The 23719-nt window shown below is 43.8% G+C and overlaps 1 long non-coding RNA gene across 2 annotated transcripts in view; it reads right to left on the minus strand.

The window, feature by feature from the left end:
• The window catches only part of LOC139574247 (uncharacterized), a 59443-nt gene extending 48499 nt beyond the window's left edge, over nucleotides 1-10944 (minus strand). Inside the window, exons 1-2 of one of the 2 annotated variants that reach the window (XR_011674743.1) lie at nucleotides 10412-10944; nucleotides 4460-4613 (exon numbers count right to left, since the gene is read on the minus strand). This is a non-coding gene — a long non-coding RNA (uncharacterized lncRNA). The remainder of the gene's footprint in view (nucleotides 1-4459; nucleotides 4614-10411) is intronic. The other variant, XR_011674742.1, reaches the window with a different exon arrangement.
• Between the last annotated feature and the right edge of the window lie 12775 nt (nucleotides 10945-23719).

Genomic DNA, 23719 nt, shown 5'->3' on the forward strand with positions numbered 1-23719 from the left:
GTGCTGCTGTAGGCCCTCCTTGGTTGGGGACAGAAGCACCAGATCATCAGCAAACAGTAGACATTTGACTTCGGATTCTAGTAGGGTGAGACCGGGTGCTGCAGACTGTTCTAGTGCCCGCGCCAATTCGTTGATATATATGTTGAAGAGGGTGGGGCTTAAGCTGCATCCCTGTCTCACCCCACGACCCTGTGTGAAGAAATGTGTGTGTTTTTTGCCAATTTTAACCGCACACTTGTTGTTTGTGTACATGGATTTTATAATGTCGTATGTTTTACCCCCAACACCACTTTCCATCAATTTGTATAGCAGACCCTCATGCCAAATTGAGTCGAAGGCTTTTTTCAAATCAACAAAGCATGAGAAGACTTTGCCTTTGTTTTGGTTTGTTTGGTTGTCAATTAGGGTGTGTAGGGTGAATACATGGTCTGTTGTACGGTAATTTGGTAAAAAGCCAATTTGACATTTGCTCAGTACATTGTTTTCATTGAGGAAATGTACGAGTCTGCTGTTAATGATAATGCAGAGGATTTTCCCAAGGTTACTGTTGACGCATATTCCACGGTAGTTATTGGGGTCAAATTTGTCTCCACTTTTGTGGATTGGGGTGATCTCTCTCTCTCTCTCTCTCTCTCTCTCTCTCTCTCGCTCTCGCTCTCGCTCTCGCTCTCGCTCTCTCTCTCTCTCTCTCTCTCTCTCTCTCTCTCAAACAATATAATGCCCAGATTTTGTTAACACAATGCAGAGAACAGACAGGTCTAACAACTCCTCAACATTTGTTCATTCCATAGGCTAAAGATGCAAGAGATGCCTGTATGTATAGCATCACTGCTCCCAATGCATCACATAGTGGGTGTAAAGGAGGGCTGGGGGAAGTGGGTTTCATGACTAAACAAGCTGTGTGATTGTGAACCAGAGGATGAGAGGCAGTGTGTGACTGTTAGAGCATCATGTCATTGAAAGCCATGTCCATGACCCAGTCAGTCATTAGATGGAGGGACTGTCCGTCACACCTTCAAAAATAAACAAAACCAACACTCAGAACATTACTAACTTCCCCTTTTCACAGGGGGCCAATGACCTTTAGTGGTGTTTCATATGTCTGTTGGAGCTAATGGAGAGAGGTGCATTCTTTTCACTGCTGCAGAAGAGTCACTTGTTGTGTTTTCATTGCACCGGTGAGGCTCAGTTCTGAGTCATTATATTATGTCCACGCTCACCACCACCACCCAAATTGCATCTTGGGTAGTGCGTACGGCCCAGTACATCACTGGGTCCAAGCTTCCTGCCATCCAGGACCTCTAGAGGAAAGGAAGACTCCAGCCACCCTAGACTGTTCTCTGATACCGCACGGCAAGTGGTACCGGAGCGTCAAATCTAGGTCCAAGAGGCTTCTTAACAGCTTCTACCCCCGAGCCATAAGCCTGCTGAACAGCTAATCAAATGTCTACCTGGACAATTTGCAATGACCCTCTCCCCCCCCCCCCCTTTTTTTTACACTGCTGCTACTCACTGTTAATTATCTATGCATAGTCACTTTACCCCTACCTACATGAACATATTACCCAAATTACCTCGACTAACCTGTACCCCCTGTATATAGCCTCGTTATTGTTATTTTATTGTTGCCCTTTTATTTTTTTACTTTAGTTTATTTAGTAAATATTTTTCTTAACACCTATTTTTCTTAACTGCATTGTTGGTTAAGGACTTGGAAGTAAGCATTTCACGGTAAGCTCTACACCTGTTGTATTCGGCGCATGTGACAAATAAAATGCGATTTGATTTTGTTGGGTCCTCTGGAATGTAACCATCTCAACTGAGCTGGGACGCAAAGACAACATGCAACATGTTATGACCCTCCTGTAGCTGTCTGTGAGGAATGCCTGAAATGGAGGCTTATTTTTTTCCCAGCAGCCCAAGCATGTCGTTGCTCATTGTGTTCCAGTGTGAGCAGGGCCGGGCCATGGCTGCTGATACACACAGTCCCCGGTGTAATCTCTTTAACCCACCACTGTCATCAGCAGACAAGGCGTGACCACCCAGCACTCTCTCTGCTCCATCTCAATTAGCCAATAGAGTGTCCTGAGGCTAGCCACTTCTGGGTTTATGTGTCTTACTTGGTGTCGTATTCGTGGCTGCATACATAAACACATTTTCTCAGGCACACCCACAGACTCACCGATACACGTGTGACACGTACGCACACATCCACTGAGGAGACAGCATTCACCTTACAGACATAAGATACAGTGACCTTTGAGCTACAACTCTCAGGCCTAAATGGACTGTAGCAATAGCTTCTTCCTCTCCGGAAAAGGTTATTTCAAATGAATATCCTGAACACTAAAGTGTAATGGGTTGTTTACTTGTGTTTTAGAATAAATAACACACTTAATGTGTGACTAAGTTGAATAGACTGAGTTTAGGAAATCATTTAGTCACTCCTGAAGGACTCCTTAAAGGTCTAATGCAGCTGTTTTTATCTCAATATCATTTCTGGGTAACAATTAAGTACCTTACTGTTAAATGGTTAAAAAGGGTCAAAAACTAAAAATGGCCTCTTAGCAAAGGGACATTTCTCGAGCAAGAATTTTGCTAGGACTGTCTGGGAGTGGTTTGTGTGGGGAGGGGGAAACTGAAAATGAGTTTTTATTGGGAAAGAGGTTTGGAACTCTCCTTCTTATTGGTCTGTTAACTAATTTACCGCATGGTGATGTCACCATAGAAGGCAAAACACCATCCCACCAAAACAGGCTGAAATTTCAGGCAGTCTTTTCAAACATATCTTAAACTAAAAGGGCATTATTATAATTTCACAATTTCACAGCCTTATTCCAACCTCATAGTGTGGAAATATATATAAAACATAGGAAAATCACGTGTTTGACTGCACTGGGCCTTTAAGCAAAATATGCATTTCATATAAGGGTTATAAACCAATGAAACTCAAAGTTATAATTAACATATGTCACACAAAAAGGGCATTAGAGAAGAAGCATTTAAAATTAACGTACCATTTATTTTTCCTCCCTGGAGCACATTTTAAAACAATAATCCCTTACTTTTAGTATGGATGATTTAAAAAAAACAGCCATAAGAACACATTTGGTATATGGTGCGTTAAATGAAGAATTACCCTGCATTATAAGATCACGACCATTGAAAGCTAATTTCGATTAAGTTTTAATTAAGCAGAACGTTTCTATAAATATGCTCATTGCTTCTGAGCTAGTGAGTCAAGCCGGGAGTTCTAACAACCCCTTGTTTTAGAATGAGGACCTAACATGACAACTTCTATGTTTGTTCAGAGCAGATTCTGTAGTTGACAATTTCCTCAATTGAAAAAAACCCTTTAGATTATAATCTGTTGTAATCTCTGTCATCTCAATTGACCCTATGGGCAAATCATATCCAGCCATCTCCTCTCTGAATGAACTGTAGCCCTGTATCTGTGGTGGTCTATTAGTCTTGTGGATGCCTTCACTATATGTGTAATGTGGCGAATACTATGCAGTCAGCACAAAAGACGTGTGCTGAGACAGAGGGGTAAGTACAGTCAGAGCCATAGAGAGTGTATATGACTCTGGGTAAGGTATGCTTAATGTCATTGTTCTAACCTAGGCTGCTGGCTTTATAACACAATACCCTGTCTGTCTGCAGGCTGATGATGCCTTCCTGTTTAGTGATGTTGCCACCTGTAAATCACATTTTATGAACCACCTCTGTCTACTCTGCATTATCGTTTTAAAGACTCTTATTGCCTGCTTCATGGTTAATTACAGCACTCATTATTTCCCATGTATCTTTTGAATCATTGGCATGTTCTACAGTTCTCCCAAAACAATAGAAACTTTCTCCTTTATTGTTTGGGAGAAAGTGCTGGATTGTCACTTTCTTGCTTCGCGTCATGCCCCAGCACGCGGCTGTTTTTTGTTTTAGCCATCATTGAGATAACACTAATCTAGCCCCTTTAAAAAAGAAAAAGAAAGTCTCTTTGTCAAGCCGTCATTAGTTTAAGATAATATTGTGAGAATGCTAAATTAATTGGCAGAGTGTATCTTTAATTAATTAAATAAACCCAATGTTGTAATATGATTAATACCATGAAGTTGTTATCTGTATTTTCCCCCAAAATAAATGTGGAATAGAAATACCTTGTGCATTAATTGCAGAAACGGATGCTTTTACAGCAGCCAAAGCTGGCTGAGGTAATTACAAAAGGTCATTTAACAAATCTTTAAGAGAGAAACAAACAAGTATAAAATTGATATATTAATCATTAGCGTCATTATGCCTAATCTGTGCATAATTTTTGTGAAAATGACAAATCTCTGTGGCACGCCAAGCACTTGATAATGGAGATAGTGACCATACATTTTGTCACAGTCATGGTCTCATTAAAAAAGGGCACAATTTAATTAAGAGTTAGCCATCGCCCTCCAAATACATTAATTACCTTGAGCGTGACGAGATGATTTTGGGGGATTACTGATGATTTCATTACAGCCATTGTTCTGTGCGGAGCCCGAAGTAAGGTGTGGAAGTGGGCGTGTTGACAGGATAATGGATGGGCTGGCCTCAGAAGAGGGTGCTGCTGGTGGTCACCTTGTCTGTGGTAAGGAGGGGTGAGTTTAGCTCAATTTGAGAGGTGAAACAGATGATTGTGCTCCCTGCTGGACCTCCAGAGGTAGCAACACATCAACTCACGACTTAACCAGGGTCTATTTAAGCAATAAAGCCAGAGGCGTTGTGGTATATGGCCAACATACCACGGCTAAGGGCTGTTCTTATGCACGATGCAACGCAGAGTGACTGGATGGAGCCCTTAGCTGTGCTATATTGGCCATATACCACAAACCCCCAAGGTGCCTTATTGCCATTATAAACTAGTTACCAACATAATTATAACAGTAAACAAGTAATTTTGCGTCATACCGTGATATATTTAAACAATAATGCTCGAGGGCTTGTGGTATATGGCCAATATACCACGGATAAGGGCTGTTCTTAGCACGACACAATGTGGAGTGCCTGGAGACAGCCCTTAGCCATGGTATATTGGCCATACAGTACATTCGGAAACTATTCAGACTCCTTAACTTTTTCCATATTTTGTTAGGTTACAGTCTTATTCTAAAATTGATTAAAATGCTTTTTTCCCCCTCATCAATGTATGCACAATACCCCATAATCACAAAGCAAAAACTGTTTTTTAGAATTTTTGCAAAAGTATTAAAAATAAAAAACTGAAATGTGACATTTACATAAGTATTCAGACCCTTTACTCAGTACTTTGTTGAAGCACCTTTGACAGCGATTACAGCCTCAAGTCTTCTTGAGTAAGAAGCTACAAGCTTGGTACACCTGTATTTGGGGAGTTTCTCCCATTCTCAAGCTCTGTCAGGTTGGATGGGGAGCACTGCTGCACAGCTATTTTCAGGTTTCACCAGAGATGTTCGATCGTGGTTCAAGTCCGGGCTCTGGCCGGGCCACTCAAGGACATTCAGAGACTTGTCCCAAAGCCACTCCTGCGTTGTCTTGGCTGTGTCCTTAGGGTCGTTGTCCTGTTGGAAGGTGAACCTGAGGTCTGAGGTCCTGAGCAGAGTTTCATCAAGGATCTCTCTGTACTTTGCTCATTTAATCTTTGCCATCTATCCTGACTAGTCTCCCAGTCCTTGCCGCTGAAAAACATCCCCACAGCATGATGCTGCCACCACCATGCTTCACCGTAGGGATGGTGCCAGGTTTCCTCCATACGTGACGCTTGTCATTCAGGCCAAATAGTTACATCTTGGTTTTATCAGACCAGAGAATCTTGTTTCTCATGGTCTGAGAGCCTTTAGGTGCCTGTTGGCAAACTCCAAGCAGGCTGTCATGTGCCTTTTACAGAGGAGTGGCTTCCATCTGGCCACTCTACCATAAAGGCTGCAGAGATGGTTGTCCTTCTAGAAGGTTCTACCATCTCCACAGAGGATCTCTAGAGCTATGTCAGTGTGACCATTGGGTTCTTGGTCATTCCCCTGATTGCTCAGTTTGGCCAGGCAGCCAGCTCTATGAAGAGATTTGGTGGTTCCAAACTTCTTCAATTTAAGAATGATGGAGGCCACTGTGTTCTTTGGGACCGTCAATGCTGCAGAAATGTTTTAGTACCCTTCCCCAGATCTGTGCCTCGACACAATCCCCTCTCTGAGCTCTACGGACAATTCCTTCGACCTCATGGCTTGGTTTTTGCTTGACGTGCACTGTCAACTGTGGAACCTTATATAGACAGGTGTGTGCCTATCCAAATCATGTCCAATCAATTGAATTTACCACCGGTGGACTTCAATCAAGTTGTAGAAACATCAAGGATGATAAACTTAACACCTGATCGCAATTTCTAATCTCATAGCAAAGGGTCTGAATATTTAAGTAAATCAGGTAATCATTTTTTTTTTTATCATAAATTTGCAAAAATGTCTAAAAACCTATTTTCACTTTGTCATAATGGTGTATTGTGTGTAGATTAGTGAGGATTTTCATTTATTTAATCCATTTTAGAATAAGGCTGTAGTGTAACAAAATGTGGAGAAAGTCAAGGGGTCTGAATACTTTCCTAAGGTGCTGTATATAACAAACCCCAAGGTGCCTTATTGCTATTATAAACTGGTTACCAACGTAATTAGAATGGAAAAAATAAATGTTTTGTCATACCCGTGGTATATGGTCTAATATACAATGGCTGTCAGCCAGTCAGCATTCAGGGCTCGAACCACCCAGTTTATCATGTTTGATATACCACGGCTTTAAGCCAATCAGCATCCAGGACCCAAACTACAAAGTTTATAAAAACATTTGGTAACATGTACAACATAAGCAATAGCACATGAACGTGTGCATAGTCTACACCACAGGAGGTTGGTGGCACCTTAATTGGGGAGCACGGGCTCGTGGTAATGGCTGGAGTGGAATAGGTGGACTGGTATCAAATACACCAAACATGGTTTCTATGTGTATGATGCCATTCCATTCGCGCCGTTCCAGATAAAATTATGAGCTGTCCTCCCCTCAGCAGCCTCCTGTGGTCTACATATGCAGAAAAGATCATCTGGAATGAGGACAAATGTTGTTTTTTTGGGGGGGGGGGGGGGGGGGTTCTAATATAATATGGTTCAACATGGGACCTATATTAGAAAATACAACTACCTCCTCAAAAAGACACTTCCCACCACACGAGCATTTTCCATTCTGGAAAATAAACAGACAGTATGGCATCACACTTACAGGACATTAGGTTCTGAACATTACTGACTGAGGGTAATATGCTTTTAGCAGTACTAACAATATAGGAATAGACGGTTTGTCATGGTGCAGGTTGTGGCCTGTGTATACACTACGTTCAGAGAGCCAGTGCCTTTCACTTGTACAGGGGATAATTTTTTAACATTTATTTTATTTTTTCTTTAACCTTTATTTAACGAGGCAAGTCAGTTAAGAAGAAATTCTTATTTACAATGACGGCCTACCCCGGCCAAACCCTAACCCGGGCGATGCTGGGCCAATTGTGCGCCGCCCTATGGGACTCCCAATCATGGCCGGTTGTGATACAGCGTGGAATCAAAACATGGGTCTGTAGTGACACCTCTAGCACTGAGATGCAGTGCCTTAGACCGCTGCGCCACTCGGGAGCCCCAAAATTAAATGAAGAGGATCTCCGTCAGAACGACACACACAGTTGAAGTCGGAAGTTTACATACACTTAGGTTGGAGTCATTAAAACTTGTTTTTCAACCACTCCACACATTTCTTGTTAACAAACTACAGTTTTGGCAAGTCGGTTAGGACATCTACTTTGTGCATGACAAGACATTTTTCCAACAATTGTTTACAAACAGATTATTTCACTGTATCACAATTCCAGTGGGTCAGAAGTTTACATACACTAAGTTGACTGTGCCTTTAAACAGCTTGGAAAATTCCAGAAAATTATGTCATGGCTTTAGAAGCTTCTGATAGGCTAATTGACATCATTTGAGTCAATTGGAGGTGTACCTGTTGATGTATTTCAAGGCCTACCTTCAAACTCAGTGCCTCTTTGCTTGACATCATGGGAAAATCAAAAGAAATCAACCAAGACCTCAGAAAAAAAAATTGTAGACCTCCACAAGTCTGGTTCATCCTTGGGAGCAATTTCCAAACGCCTGAAGGTACCACGTTCATCAGTACAAACAATAGGAAGCAAGTATAAACCTCATGGGACCACGCAGTCGTCATACCGCTCAGGAAGGAGACGGGTTCTGTCTCCTAGAGATGAATGTACTTTGGTGCGAAAAGTGCAAATCAATCCCAGAACAACAGCAAAGGACCTTGTGAAGATGCTGGAGGATACAAGTACAAAAGTATCTATATCCACAGTAAAACAAGTCCTATATCGACATAACCTGAAAGGCCGCTCAGCAAGGAAGAAGCCACTGGTCCAAAACCGCCATAAAAAAGCCAGACTACGGTTTGCAACTGCACATGGGGACAAAGATTGTACTTTTTGGAGAAATGTCCTCTGGTCTGATGAAACAAAAATAGAACTGTTTGGCCATAATGACCATCTTTATGTTTGGAGGAAAAAGGGGGAGGCTTCCAAGCCAAAGAACACCATCCCAACTGTGAAGCACGGGGGTGGCAGCATCATGTTGTGGGGTGCTTTGCTGCAGGAGGGACTGGTGCACGTCACAAAATAGATGGCATCATGAGGGAGGAAAATTATGTGGATATATTGAAGTAACATCTCAAGACATCAGTCAGGAAGTTAAAGCTTGGATGCAAATTTGGTCTTCCAAATGGACAATGACCCCAAGCATACTTCAAAAGTTGTGGCAAAATGGCTTAAGGACAACAAAGTCAAGATATTGGAGTGGCCATCACAAAGCCCTGACCTCAGTCCTATAGAAGATTTGTGGGCAGAACTGTAAAAGTGTGTGCGAGCAAGGAGGCCTACAAACCCGACTCAGTTACACCAGGTCGGTCAGGAGAAATGGGCCAGAATTCACCCAACTTATTGTGGGAAGCTTGTGGAAGGCTACCTGAAACGTTTGGCCCAAGTTAAACAATTTAAAGGCAATGCTACCAAATACTAATTGAGTGTATGCAAACTTCTGACCCACTGGGAATGTGATGAATGAAATAAAAGCTGAAATAAATCATTCTCTACTATTATTCTGACATTTCACATTCTTAAAATAAAGTGGTGATCCTAACCGACCTAAAACAGGGAGTTTTTACTAGGATTAAATGTCAGGAATTGTGAAAAACTGAGTTTAAATGTATTTGGCCAAGGTGTATGCAAACTTCCGACTTCAACTGTACATTGCGCATCAGACGGTGCTGACTTGAAATCATAGTGCCCGCACGCAAGTGTCCCACAACAGGGGTGAGATGAGGACAGCTCAATGCCCCGGAGACTGACATGTCAATGGCAGATACAAGCTGCTGCTCCAGTGGAGAGGAGATGTCTCACAAACTCACTGCACTCCTCACTGACAGCAACACAATGACACTTAGCTACCGCCAACTGGAGCGCTCTCACTTTTATACTTTCTTTCACTCACTCACTCACTCACTCACTCACTCACTCACTCACTCACTCACTCATTCACTCACTCAAAACACGGACGCACGTGCTTGTACAAACACATGATCAGCAGCATAAACGCACAAAGGTATTCAGGCGTATGAAGGGAATAGTGAATCATGCCATGCATTACATAAACTGTTACGAGGGTTGTCTTTGGAGTGGTTTTGAAGCTCGATTTAGAGTCCTCTAAAAGTGGTACCGATTGAATCCATGTGAGCTAGGCTAACGTAATTTGTGTATGAATACAATGCCGTACATTACAGTCAGCAAGCTGTATTGTGTCTGTATTTATATTTATTAGAAATATCACCAACTTGCCATTAGTTTGAGCTCTGATCTAAAGCAACACACCTGCTCTGATAGCCATACTTATCACATTACCTCCTTTGTTGGCCGTGTCCACCATGTGACTTGAATTTTTGCCCTACAATTTTTACTAACTTTGTCACTCAATAGACACACAATACACAATGATGGCATCAGGACCAACAGATAATACCTTTACAGAGAATTAGATATCTGTAGTCATCTGATATTTTTGCCAGACAGGACGTGACAATGTTTCAATGATTTATCGTACAATAAATGCATTCCTACTCGATGAATTTGCAAATAAAAACATTGTGAATCATGAAGGCCAAAAACGTGTTGCCCTTAGCTTTTCTGCCACCTCGGAACTGCATAGAGCTATAGAGAACCGAACTCAGAGAACAGAACGGAGCGACACACACCAGCTCTCTCTACACCACCCTCCCACTTCCCTCCCTCACAACCACCACTAGCTCACGCACAAACACTCACCCAGCTCTGACTGGCCCCCGGGGCTCCTGCTCTCCGATCCCTGTGTGAGGTGTCACACCTTCGGGGGCTCCCAGACGACAGGACCAGAGGCAGGGGGAGGGGAAACTGGGATGAGGATGGGTTCGCGGAGAGGACTGACGAGGGGGTGGCTTTCTCAGCCCCATGCAGACCCCAGCGGCTGGGCTGAGACAGGGACTAGAGGGACGGCTGCTCCTGCCTCCCTGATCCTGCCTGCAGCAGAGAGAGAGAGAGAGAGCCAGGCAGGCGCCAGTGGTGTAGCGGTGCATGCCGCAGCCAAGCCCTCCCTGCTCTGGGACCCATCTCATTCAGCCAAGATTGCTTCATACAAAAGTTGACAATACACCAGTGAAAGCCATTGTTGATATTCAACATTTTTTAAATAGCTGAACAGAATAGACAACATGGCAGGCCGTAAAACTTGGAAAGGGAAACTGACCTGGAGCTTCCCAGCTTGAAAAGGGCTGCCTTGGAGCGGGAGAAAGGAGAGGGTTTCTGTGGGAAAAGGGAGCGCTGATGTGAAAAGAGCACAAAAACAAAATGTCTTCTATCCCAGGAGAATGGACTACAATGCTCGTTGTGTGGCCGTGAATGGACAATACCCTTACTGGGTCAAAAGCATATTAGTATTCAACAGATTGTATTAAGAGAAACAATGCAATCCAGTGCTATTAGATCCACTGTAATACTGGATATTGCATTTCTGAATTTCTAAGACATACTCATGTCATCTGAGCAGGTTAACTAAGTACAAATACATTAGTGATCATTTGAGTTCAAACTATAAAAAACATTTGGGGCCAGAAACGGTATTTACAGCAATGCCATTAGAGGCTGATCTAGCCCTAATGTCCATAGAGATAGTGACAGTGAGGGCCATCCATCCACTTCTAGGATGTTGTTCTGATGATCCTGCGTGACACGTGCTGACAGCTAATGATGTTCTGTTTCCAGTCTTTGTCACCGTGACAACCCTGCAGATTGATATAGACATTTAAGAAGCCTTTAACCTCCCATCTCTCAGAGCATGAGCGCCCAATGGGGCTTTAGACTAACATGCTAGCAATCGATATGGCAGTCAGTGTAATGCTTGATTGTGTGTTTCTGTGTGTATGTCTGTGTTGGTGTGTGTGTGTCCGTCTGTGTGTGCGTGCATGTGTTGGTGTATGTGTGTTTGTCTGACTGTGTGTGTGTGTGTGTGTGTGTGTGTGTGTGTGTGTGTGTGTGTGTGTGTGTGTGTGTGTGTGTGTGTGTGTGTGTGTGTGTGTGTGTGTGTGTGTGTGTATGTGTCTGTGTGTGTGTGTGTGTGTGTGTGTGTGTGTGGGTGTGTGTGTGTGTGTGTGTGTGTGTGTGTGTGTGTGTGTGTGTGTGTGTGTGTGACGAGAGGTAGGCTGTGTGTGTGTGTGTGTTGGGGGTGAGGGGAGGCTCATAGCCTTGAGCCATGTCCCAGTGTTAAGTTTCATCTTCCCCGTATCTCTAGGTTGGAGTGCGAGAGGAGGACACTCAAAGCTCCCAGTCTACCTGGGATTAATGAAGATTACAATGACCCTAAAGGAAACCACTTTACTTCCTGTGACCCCTCCCTTTCTCTGTGTGCTTTATACAGCCAGTACAACACAAACCGACTACATGGCCACAAGTATGTGGACACCCCTTAAAATTAGTGGATTTGGCTATTTCAGCCACACCCATTGCTGACAGGTGTATAAAATCAAGCACACAACCATGCAACCTCCATAGATAAACATTGGCAGTAGAATGGCCTTACTGAAGAGCTCAGTGACTGTCAACGTGGCACCGTCATAGGATGCCACCTTTCCAACAAGTCAGTTCGTCAAATTTCTCCCCTGCTAGAGCTGCCTTGGTCAACTGTAAGTGCTGTTATTGTGAAGTGGAAACGTCTAGGAGCAACAACGGCTTAGCCGCGAAGTGGTAGGCCACACAAGCTCAGAGAATGGGACCGCCGAGTGCTGAAGCGCGTAGCATCTGTCCTCCGTTACTACACTCACTACCGAGTTCCATACTGTCTCTGGAAATTTCAGCACAAGAACTGTTCGTCGGGAGCTTCATGAAATGGTTTTCCATGGCCCGAACAGCCTCACACAAGCCTAATATCAACATGCACAATGCCAAGTGTCGGCTGTAGTGGTGTAAAGCTCGCCGCCATTGGACTCTGGCGCAGTGACAACGCGTTCTCTAGAGTGATGAATCACACTTCACTATCTGGCAGTCCGACGGCGAATCTGGGTTTGGCGGATGGCAGGAGAACGCTATGCCTGCCCCAATGAATAGTGCCAACTGTAAAGTTTGGTGGAGGATAAATAATGGTCTAGGGCTGTCTTTCATGGTTCGGGCTAGGCCTTAGTTCCAGTGGAGGGAAATCTTTGCATACAATTACATTCTCGAGGATTCTGTACTTCCAACTTTGTGGCAACAGTTTGGGGAAGGCCCTTTCCTGTTTCAGCATGACAATGCTCCCGTGCACAAAGCGATGTCCATACAAAAATGGTCTGTCAAGATCGGTGTGGAAGAACTTGACTGGCCTGCACAGAGCCCTGACCTCAACCCCATTGAACACCTTTGAGATGAATAGGAACGCTGACTGTGAGCCAGGCTTAATCGCCCGACATCAGTGCCCAACCTCACTAATGCTCTTGTGGCTGAATGGAAGAAAGTCCCTGCAGCAATATTTCAACTTCTAGTGGAAAGCCTTCCCAGAAGAGTGGAGGCTGTTATAGCAGCAAAGGGGGGACCAACTCCATATTAATGCCCATGATTTTGCAATGAAATGTTTGCAATAAGATGTTTTTACTCCCCCCCTACATAGCCCACAATGCAATACACTGAATATGAAATACAGGTGTCCACATACTTTTGGCTATGTAGCGTATATATATGTATGTAGTGTGTGTGTGTGTGTGTGTGTGTGTGTGTGTGTGTGTGTGTGTTTGTACTGAGGGGGCTTTATCAACAACATTGAACAGGACCAGTCGTGGCCCATTGACATTAGAGAGGGTGATGTGGAGATTATAATTATATTGATCAGGGAGAAATTACAGCTCTTAGAGGAGAGGCTGGGCCCATATAATCTTACAGGTGTGTCAGCGCCCAGCCGGTAGAGCGAGAGAGAGAGAGAGAGAGAGAGAGCAAGCAAGGCAAACAACCTGCGGTGTCTTTACTGGAAGTTCCACATCAGTGACACCATCACATACTATTAGATGCCATAAAGCTCTCATTTTACTCTAGCATTACACCCCTTCCCCGCCTCCCCTCTGCCGCCCTCCCGCCTCCCCACTGCCGCCCTCCCGCCTCCACACTGCCCCCCTCCCTCTCCTGCTGGGCTGGATGGCGAAGCCTGGTGGGAAAACGACATTCAATCCATCGCCGCCTCATTCAGGCCAAATTGGCAAATGACAGCTCTCCGCCTCTAGGATTTAGGGAAGTAAAAGGTACCACCGCCACCGTCCGCCTGAGCCATGGGGAACAGGGGAGCTGATGGTGGGGGCGGTACGTTCGAGGGGTGAGGCGGGGGGGCTGGAACTCCCCTGTCTCTTCCCCATGTCTGTTCCCTAGTTCTGGTGTGCAGGTAGAGAGAAGAGAAAAGGGGACCAGAATGCCTGCTCATCAGATCTTCCGTGTGACCGGAGGTAAAAAGCTTACACACCAACCAGCCCCACTATCTGAGCTTACACACTGCTGATAGAAAAGCCATTGCTTGGCCTTACAGCAGACCAGAGCAGTGAGAGGACAGAGAGAGTTATTCTTAAAGTAAACACACACTCACACAGCACAGACCTGTGTGGCCAGCTTTTCTTAAGGACAGGAAAAATGAGCCCTTTCATGGCTGTAGTTTGGAGGGGATATAAGTTCCTGGGTATTTAAAACAAAATCTTAGCCCTCAGCTAACCATGAAGACAAAAAGGCAGGCATATGCAAGAAAGGATAGCACACGCGCACTTTGCACACACACACACACCAAACACACGTGCTAACAAAAGGAGGCCGTTTCCTTCACATTGGAGCATTTTGCCGTGACACACAGAGACAGAGCCAGAACATATTGTGTTGGACACTGACTGTCCCCTGTCTGAATGGTACTCTTACTGCTAATGAAGTGCTAATGGCAGTCCCCATGCAGAGAATACTAATTAATGTTACTGGGTGAGAACTGAATGTACTCCACCATGTCCTAATGAGCAGAGGTGGGAGGCAGGTTTGTCTTCACCATGTTCCAGGTGGGTAAAGAAGGAGGTCCGTGTTGGGGTTTGGGGAGTGCTGGGTAAAGACGGGGTGGGGGGGTTGGGTTTCCTGTCCCCCTTGCTCATAACAGAACCCCCACCCCCCAAACTGGAGAGGACTGTAGGTGTCGAGGGGGCCAGCACAGTGGAGCCTCAGCCAACAACATGGATATATAACGGTGACGACGCTGCTGTATCTGATGGGAAAATATAGGACAAGGCCGGTCTTTAGATAATGAACGCAGCAACATACAGCTCTGTAGCTCCGTAACGTCACGAAGACTTCCGCCTCGTACAAGATGCTAACATGCTTACCGGCAGTAAATCGCTACACTTCACCTATTACAATATTGCTTTTCTCAAGGACATTTGGATTTGTAAAGGTCCAAAACCTTTTCCTTATGCCTTAAATAAAAGCACGCACAACCTTATCGCCTCGTAAACAAATACATTGACACCTTGTAAACAAACTGGAAACGTGTGCATATTTGAACAATGTTCATGCACCTTCAAAATAAATATAGATATTGCACATTGCATTTATTCTAAACCAATGAAATTGCTTCCTGGAAACGACTGACATCTCATAGAAAAGGACTTCAGTGTGATATAGTTTCTACCTTTCTAAGCATATACACATCAGGGAAAAATAAATATATACATAACATATTTGGAGGCAGACAGCGTATAGGGGAATCAGATTCAAAGTGTTAAAGAATGAGTGAGTGCGCAAGTGCGTGAGTGTGTGTAAACATAGATTGGGTACGGTATTGGAATTACCTGAGTGAGATAATGGCAGGGCATTAAATTAACTTTCATTCATTAAATGCAACACATTTAGGTAATCTTGTCCCCCAAAAACACGCCAATGGTGTGAAAGGCCTCCCTCTCGCTATCAGGAGCCTCTGGTCCCCCACACTGATGCAGCTGGCAAGGCGCTACCGTCGACTGTCGAAACGCAGCGCCAGATCTAGTTATAAAATAATTGAATTTTCATATCAGAGGGGACCAGAGTCCCAGCAGACAATAGGAGTGCTGAGTCCTCTCTGATATTGGCTCAGGCCCTTTGCCACGCACATGAAATCAGTATGTTAATGTTCCGGGATTTTCTTTTTTTAAGGGCACTTGTGCTCTCTGCAATGTACTACCGATGTGGTTTCAAAAAATTGCAACTATTGATAAGTAGGCTGCCAGCAACCCCTGGACCCCCCCCCCCCCCCCCCCATGTGTAACTCCCCACCTCCTCTCAACCAAGCAAGACTCCAGACGTCCTCGTACCCCCACCCTACACCATTATTAAAATTGTAATTTATTTTTCTAAATCAGAATGACAGCTTGCTTTCTTTTCACTGCAGCAAGTGGTGAATCATGGAGCTTTAATTACTTTCGTAACTTTGCTGACCCTGTGAGAGCGCAACTCCAGTGGAAAAATGGGCCTTCCAACAAAGGACTTCCACAGCCACAGACACCTATGTTAATTTAAAATGTGAGAATTTATCAAACTCTGGATTTTATACGATTTTGTTAACATTTCACCTCCTACCTTTCTTACACTCCCTACAACTTCCCTACTTGCATCTTCCCTGTGACCCCAATCTTATGACCCACCTCCTGAAGGGAATGGGTGCACACAGGAGAACTAAATATACTCACTGCGATAGTGTGAGTGAGAGAGAGAGAGAGAGAGAGAGAGTCCATGTGTGTGCGTGCGTGTGTTTGCCCTCTTGTGTGTAAGTGCATGCCTGTGTGGGTAAAGGCAACAGAGTCCATCCAGAGGCCAGGAGCTGGCCAGAGGTCATCATGGTGGTAGCCCCTTAGTCGCCCCCTCATATCCAGGCCACGAGCCCCACAGCAAGCTGACAGACAGAGCAGGATCCCACAACAGGCTGACAGACAGAGCAGGATCCCACAGCAGGCTGACAGACAGAGCAGGATCCCACAGCAGGCTGACAGACAGAGCAGGATCCCACAGCAGGCTGACAGACAGAGCAGGATCCGGGGCCCCAAAGAGATCAACAGGGATGAATGCTGCAGTGGATCACTTCACAAACCTTTGGTCCACAGGGACCAGGGTCAGGCTGCAGACAGAGGAAGCAATTAAGAGTCGTATCCATCAGCTTCCACTTCTGACCAGGGGTAAAGCCAGGATCTGACTTACTTTGATGCTTCTAAAGCGGACTGTAAAGCTATCTCAAAAACGATACACTGCCCAATGCCAAAGAAGACATTGATCGTCTCTATCGCTGAGTTTCAAGATTAACACAAAAAATACTTTTTTTTAAGCTACGGCACTTTATCGTTTCATGCAGGGATCTTTGTTGATTCCTGTAGAGGTTCTTCTTGTTCGCCGGCAGAGTCAGACTCCTATTGGTTCACATGCTGCCTGCCACCTGTCTAATTAAAGTTGCTAATATGGTGTAATCCCTACTATCTCTCTCCCCTTCTCACTGGTGCATCTCTGTTTTGGCTCCAGCGCTGGTGAGAACCAAGGGTAGGCAGGCGGGATTGCTCTTTGGCTGATAATTGAATGAGTGATTATCCCTCCCATTAATAGACAATGACACAGATAGCGTTGCCATATGTCCGGAATATTAATGGGTGGCTGCAGTGGCCCAGATAAGATGAGGCGCCATACCGTTGCTATAATAGGGGTTAAAACTATTTGCCAGGAGTGCCACAGCCCCCTCTTGCCCACCCGCCCACTCAGCAAGCAAGCCCACCCGTCGGCTCCCCTGCCTGTCTGCCTCCCTCTTGCTATGCTAATCCCTGGTCCCCACTAACTAGGCCTCCACCACCCTCCACAGCCTGCCCTTGTGCTTGGGCCTGACCTTGCTGCTCCCGGGGCTATGAACACCATTGTGTTGTGGAGCTCATTGAAGGCCACTCTGAGAGGCATGATGACATGCTGATGACACGAAGCAGCCTGTGTTTGGTATTTATGGGATTTTACATTTTAAAACAGGAGAGAAGATGGAGGGGTGGGGTGGGGTCTGGTTGTTGCTGACTATCTGCCTCTGTACTTGTCCAATTAAGATTTGTGTCTACATAATGTTAGTGATGAAAGAGTGGAAGTACCTAACCGCACCAAGTAAAGAAAATAAGTAAACAGATATCACCCTTGGCGTATAAATTTCAGCTCAAATTCAGTTTCCACACGAATGCACGAATCGCTTGCCTTTTCCAGTGAATTTAGTGTGGCTAGCCTGTGTTTTTCCCTACCAAATGTTATGATCAGTGAGAGAGAGTTATCTGGGGCAGTCTAGGCCCTCAGTGCCTCACAGAGCCATCGTCATTCATCCCCCTCCTCTCCCCTGTAACTATTCCCCAGGTCGTTGCTGCAAATGAGAACGTGTTCTCAGTCAACTTACCTGGTAAAATAACGGTAAAATAAAAAAATAAAATAAAGTGGATAACCTCCGAGCCACTCATGCCAAAACTCACCATTTCCCAAAAGGCTGGAGAGCAGGTGATCATTTAGGGCACAGCTCTACATGAATCACCATGCCAATCAATATCTAACATCTATTAGCATTTGAAAGCAATATTTCCTCTTTTTACCTTGCAACATTTGTGCTTAATGCTGTGAAGTACCTTATCATAGGTTTGACAGCAAAAGAAAGGCCGGTTCCCATGGAGACTGTGAAAGCCATTGGTTTCCTTTTCAGCTGGATAATGAACTTCTCTCCTCTTTATGTCACTCTTCCCCTTAGCTCTCAGCCTCTCCAGTTAAATTCAAATCCGTGCGTCCTTGAAATCTTGAATTTCTTTCAAATAGTTCTTCCAAACAAGAACACAGACACAGACACAGACACAGACACAGACACAGACACAGACACAGACACAGAGAGAGAGAGAGAGAGAGAGAGAGAGAGAGAGAGAGAGAGAGAGAGAGAGAGAGAGAGAGAGAGAGAGAGAGAGAGAGAGAGAGAGAGAGAGAGAGAGAGATTTGAAGCTCCACAGATACCATAGGCCTATTATATGGCATATTGATAATAATCCCAGAAATCTAAACAAGTTAATTTACTTAATACTAATACTCAAAAACTATTTTTGGTTAGAAAATACATTAAATAAAACTAAAAGGGGTAGATAGCCTCCAGTGTTCATTTTATGCTTTCTAGTAGGCTAACAAATAACCATATTAGGCAAAACACCGACCTCCAAGACTGACCTCTGTTCAGTAATGCATTGGTTTTCTTATCTTCTCCAACACTCATGGCTTGTATAATTTCTCTGCCAAACTCGCCCTGCACCGAATTATAAGAACATTGGTTGTAATTGATAAACATTAAACATGTATTATTCCAAAAGTATTAAACAAAACAAAAGTCAATGGTGAAATTATTCAACAAATGATGTCAACGATTTGGGTGAGTGGATTTCAATTCTGCTGTTTTGGCGCATTTTTTTCAGGCGGTCTCCTGATTTACCCGTCTCATAGGAGATTAATTAAGATGGGCCTAACTGTACATTCTAATTTCTAGAGCACAGACATGATATTCGCCACTTGCCAAATTAAATATTTCTTAGGCCTCCTGCTGCTTCTTTCTTGATACCCTGTCTGTAAGACAACGTTTTTTCTGACCATTCGAAACATATTTAAACGGCACCTGAACCAAAAACAAACAACTTCTCTAGTCGAAAACGGTCTGTGTGGTATCGATATGAGTCAGAAACATTTATTCTAGTGTCAAAATGAACTACAAAGTGTAAATATGATCATGTTGGTCACAAAGTCAGTATCAATTTGCGAGAATATAGGGTTAGTAACAGTTTTCATTGAGTCAGGTTTATTTCAATGCTGCCCACATAGCCAACGAACGAGGCGGCTCAGATAATATTGAAACGTTTTGAATCAACTAGACTGCTTGGAGAATATTAATATTGCAACATACCGAGGCGGCCCACAAACGTTTTTCCCCTGGCCAGCATGGCTCTGTCTGATGTCATTGTGTTGCCTACGCTGCATCTGGGTGCTCATTATATACAACAAAACAGCCCTACGTCCACACTATAGTTAAATAACTTAGCAATATTTAATGACGTTTTGCCAACCAGATTGGCCTGTTACAATATATCATTTTAATTCGAGAAGATGGACAAGCAAGACTGATAGAGTGAGAGGTGGAAATGCATTATACCAGAGGCAGGTAAGTTACAGGTAGAGATGAAGGCAGAGGATGATGATGATGTAGACCTACAGCAAGAAGTTAAAATAGTTAGCCCAACTAGGTAATGATTAACTATTTGCATTATCTCAATTATCGTTATGTCACTGCATGACAATGTACATTTGATATAGTCTACAATTGTTATTGTCTTTGAAGGCAAAAACAAGACATGTATTTTGGGGAAAGAGCAAGTTGTTCAGATGTTGTTTTTTCATACCAATAGGCCTACTCGAAACCAAAATTGCACTAGCCTACTGGGCAAATAAATGAAAATAGCAATTAGGCTTACAGCTTTCACAATCTATATTTTAATTTCAAGAAAATAGCAACAAGGAGGGCTCCCCACCTTCCAATTCCATATTAAATGAACCCCTGGCTCTCAGATTACAATAAGATTTATAAGGCCAAGATCAAATGCCGACATCAAATTCAAAGCAATTGGTGCACTGCCTAAACAGCTGACCGACAAAGCAAATGGCACTCTTTTTAAAAGTGACAGAAAAGGTGCACAGGCTGGAAACTGCTCTACGAGCACTTCTCCGCATGGTCCTAAAGCCATCCCTTATGATAAACAGCCATTGCATTTTAATCGGGATTGGGGGGGGGCTGAGAATTTGTCGTGGATGTTTATTTTTGACAGCTATATCGAACCGCTAACACAGGACTGGTAAAGACCCAGTGTACTTCTTTTGTGAATTTTATTTTCACAAAAGAAAGAATATATATATATATATATATATATATATATATATATATATATATATACACTGCTCAAAAAAATAAAGGGAACACTAAAATAACACATCCTAGATCTGAATGAATGAAATATTCTTATTAAATACTTTTTTCTTTACATAGTTGAATGTGCTGACAACAAAATCACACAAAAATGATCAATGGAAATCAAATTTATCAACCCATGGATGTCTGGATTTGGAGTCACACTCAAAATTAAAGTGGAAACCACACTACAGGCTGATCCAACTTTGATGTAATGTCCTTAAAACAAGTCAAAATGAGGCTCAGTAGTGTGTGTGGCCTCCACGTGCCTGTATGACCTCCCTACAACGCCTGGGCATGCTCCTGATGAGGTGGCGGATGGTCTCCTGAGGGATCTCCTCCCAGACCTGGACTAAAGCATCCGCCAACTCCTGGACAGTCTGTGGTGCAACCTAATGGCAGTCAGGCTACCTCTGGCGAGCACATGGAGGGCTGTGCGGCCCCCCAAAGAAATGCCACCCCACACCATGACTGATCCACCGCCAAACCGGTCATGCTGGAGGATGTTGCAGGCAGCAGAACGTTCTCCACCGCGTCTCCAGACTCTGTCACGTCTGTCACATGTGCTCAGTGTGAACCTGCTTTCATCTGTGAGGAGCACAGGGAGCCAGTGGCGAATTTGCCAATCTTGGTGTTCTCTGGCAAATGCCAAACGTCCTGCACGGTATTGGGCTGTAAGCACAACCCCCACCTGTGGACGTCGGGCCCTCATACCACCCTCATGGAGTCTGTTTCTGACTGTTTGAGCAGACACATGCACATTTGTAGCCTGCTGGAGGTAATTTTGCAGGGCTCAGGCAGTGCTCCTCCTGCTCCTCCTTGCACAAAGGCGGAGGTAGCGGTCCTGCTGCTGGGTTGTTGCCCTCCTACGGCCTCCTCCACGTCTCCTGATGTACTGGTCTGTCTCCTGGTAGCGCCTCCATGCTCTGGACACTACGCTGACAGACACAGCAAACCTTCTTGCCACAGCTCGCATTGATGTGCCATCCTGGATGAGCTGCACTACCTGAGCCACTTGTGTGGGTTGTAGACTCCGTCTCATGCTACCACTAGAGTGAAAGCACCGCCAGCATTCAAAAGTGACCAAAACATCAGCCAGGAAGCATAGGAACTGAGAAGTGGTCTGTGGTCACCACCTGCAGAACCACTCCTTTATTGGGGGTGTCTTGCTAATTGCCTATAATTTCCACCTGTTGTCTATTCCATTTGCACAACAGCATGTGAAATTTATCGTCAATCAGTGTTGCTTCCTAAGTGGACAGTTTGATTTCACAGAAGTGTGATTGACTTGGAGTTACATTGTGTTGTTTAAGTGTTCCCTTTATTTTTTTGAGCGGTGTTTATATATATATATATATATATATATATATAGTACCAGTCAAAAGTTTGACACACCTACTGAGGGTTTTTCTTTATTTTACTAATTTCTACATTGTAGAATAATAGTGGACACATTAAAACTATGAAATAACACATGGAATCATGTGGTAACCAAAAAATATGTTATATTTGAGATTTTTCAAAGTAGCCACCCTTTGCCTTGATGACAGCTTTGCACACTCTTGGCATTCTCTCAACCAGCTTCATGAGGTAGTCACCTGGAATGCATTTCAATTAACAGATGTGCCTTTTTAAAAGTTAATTCGTGGAATTTCTTTGCTTAATGCGTTTGAGCCAATCAGTTGTGTTGTGACAAGGTAGGGGTGGTATACAGAAGATATCCCTATTTGGTAAAAGACCAAGTCCATATTATGTCAAAAACAGCTCAAATAAGCAAAGAGAAACGACAGTCCATCATTACTTTAAGACATGAACTTTGAAAGTTTCTTCAAGTGCAGTCACAAAAACCATCAAGCTCTATGATGAAACTGGCTCTCACGAGGACCGCCACAGGAAAGGAAGACCCAGAGTTACCTCTGCTGCAGAGGTTAAGTTCATTGACTTTAACAGCCTCAGAAAGGGCAGCCCAAATAAATGCCTCACAGAGTTGCAGACACATCTCAACATGATCCAAACACACCAAGACAGTTGTGAAGAGGCCACGACAACACCTTTTCCCCCTCAGGAGACTGAAAATATTTGGCATGCATCCCCAGAGCCTCAAAAGGTTCTACAGTTGCACCATCGAGAGCATCCTGACCAGTTGCATCATCGCCTGGTAGGGCAACTGCTCGGCATCTGACTATAAGGTGCTACAGAGGGTAATGCTTACGGCCCAGTACATCACTGGGGCCAAGCCTCCTGACATACAGGTCCTATATACTAGGCGGTGTCAGAGGAAGGCCCAAAAAATGGTCAAAGACTCCAGTCACCTAAGTCATAGACTGTTCTCTCTGATACAGCACGGCAAGCAGTACCGGACAGCCAAGTCTATAGGACCAAAAGGCTCCTTAACAGCTTCTCCTCCAAGCTATAAGACTGCTGAACATTTAATCAAATGGTCACCTGGACTATTTACATTGACCTCCCCCCCTTTGTTTTTACACTGCTGCTACTCACTGTTTAATATCTATGCATAGTCACTTTACAAATGACCTTGATTAACTTGTTCCCCCGCACATTGACTCAGTACCGGTACCCCCTGTATACAGCCTCGTTATTGTTATGTAATTTTCTTGTTACTTTTGAATGTTATTTAATTGTTTTACTTTAGTTTATTTTGTAAATATTTCTTAACTATATTTCTTGAACTGCATTGTTGGTTAAGGGGCTTGTAAGTAAGCATTTCACGGTAAGGTCTACACCTGTTTTATTCGGCACGTGACAAATAAAATTTGATTTGATTTTAAATATATTTTTAAACATTTTAATGGCTCCAAATGTCAATGACTTAAAAGCCTCAAACCAACTATAAGTTGTAGAAATGTTTATGGGTCTACACATATTGAAAGTATTTAATGAGAAAACTAAAAGGTGTGCAATATGAAAATATTGTCCTATTAACATCATGTAATTTATTGACTGTCCCTAACTAGCCCCACTATCCAAAGTCAAACCAATTTTGGAAATTGGCAAAGGAGTTGGCTAGTTTGCTAGCTAGCCTAGGCTACTTCCAAACCCAAGACCTGGTTAGACTGTTTAAATGTATTTAACTGTGTACT

This window comes from Salvelinus alpinus, chromosome 4 (genome assembly GCF_045679555.1).
Source record: "Salvelinus alpinus chromosome 4, SLU_Salpinus.1, whole genome shotgun sequence".
NCBI classification, from domain to species: Eukaryota; Metazoa; Chordata; class Actinopteri; order Salmoniformes; family Salmonidae; genus Salvelinus; species Salvelinus alpinus.